At 32.8% G+C, this 1,263-nt stretch overlaps 1 protein-coding gene across 1 annotated transcript in view; it reads left to right on the top strand.

Annotated features, from left to right (window-relative positions):
* Positions 1-383: 383 nt before the first annotated feature.
* The window catches only part of LOC142334557 (methyltransferase-like protein 27), a 28,792-nt gene continuing 27,912 nt past the window's right edge, over positions 384-1,263 (top strand). Inside the window, exon 1 of the mRNA XM_075382680.1 lies at positions 384-437. The gene's annotated coding sequence lies outside the window, so the exon portion shown is untranslated. The remainder of the gene's footprint in view (positions 438-1,263) is intronic.

The raw sequence follows: 1,263 nt of genomic DNA, 5'->3' as shown, positions 1-1,263 counted from the left end.
AGGTTTCTAATGTCAAACACACTAAATAAGGTTAAACTAAATTTACCATAAAAATACCTTATCTGTTAGTGTAAAATTTACCTTGATAGTAAAAGTAAATTTACCTGAAATTTTCAGGTGAAAAACCTGAAAATTTTCGTTAAACACAACAACACCGGAAAATCACTGAAACTAATAAAGATAGTGAGGACTTGTTGGGTATATTTCCTCCGGTTAGTTTATCAGTCAACTATTGAGAAAACGTTTTTCCAGTTATTTGTAATTTTAAAGTGAATCTCAGCTCAGTACGCACAGAGCACACCCCTGATACAGGACCTCCTGCAAGAAGTCGTCCACTAATTCCAGACACTAGTGGAGAGAACGAAGAGGATGCACAGCAAGGCCGGATCCTTAGGGGCTCTCGCCAAGAAAGCGGAAGCAAATCAGAAGACACAAAGGTAAGAAATTGTCGGAAATATTTCCTCCAGTTATTTATCAACCAACTCATAATTTTTTTTCCAATGTTTTCAAAATTTCAAGTTCAGCGAAATTTATAATTCAATGTTAGCGGAGTCAGTGGAATGACCTAATTTAAGAGAGAAAAGTTGTTTAAAATCTTATTTATCAGAACCTGGAAAGCACTTGAGGCTTTTTGTACCTTTTGTAAAAATTTGACAACCTCTTCACAATTATGTTGGACAGAAATAACCTTTAAGACGATCTTTTATTACTTTTTTTCTGAGACGAGTTTTTCAAATACTTTATTCACAGTAATGTTGATATGAAAACTTTTGTTTAGGTTTGAAAGAAAAACTGATTTCAGACAAAACATTTGTACCCAAGTTTTTGACTCTTTTTACGCGTTACCCTCAGTAGGATTGTGGTTCTTACTAAGAAAGAATTTTCAAAGTACTAGAAGGCTAACAAAAAATGAAATTTTTAAGATTGTCACCTTGAAGAAATAAAGTAAGCTTTTGTATCAAAAATCAAACCTACATGTCTTGAATGATAGATAAAATAACTTACTTATTTGAAAAAAATTAAGTTGAGCGTTATAATGTACTATATATGAGCACTGTAATGGGACAAATATGATTTGTCTACCGTACATCAAATATATTTCAACAACTTTTAGTGTTGCATTTAATGTTCCAGGAGGCCGTAACGTTACCAAGCGGTCGAAAAATGACAAATGTTCAAATTTCACATTATTTTCAACAAAGTTCTTTTTAAAAAAACGCGTGAACGGTTTAGTGCGCCTTTTATAGCGCTATTCAAAAACAG

The sequence above is a fragment of the Convolutriloba macropyga genome, chromosome 2 (genome assembly GCF_964194025.1).
Source record: "Convolutriloba macropyga chromosome 2, txConMacr16.3, whole genome shotgun sequence".
Taxonomy (NCBI): domain Eukaryota; kingdom Metazoa; phylum Xenacoelomorpha; order Acoela; family Convolutidae; genus Convolutriloba; species Convolutriloba macropyga.
The sequence above is the reverse complement of the archived record's forward strand: the minus strand, read 5'-3'. Positions and strand labels throughout refer to the sequence as shown.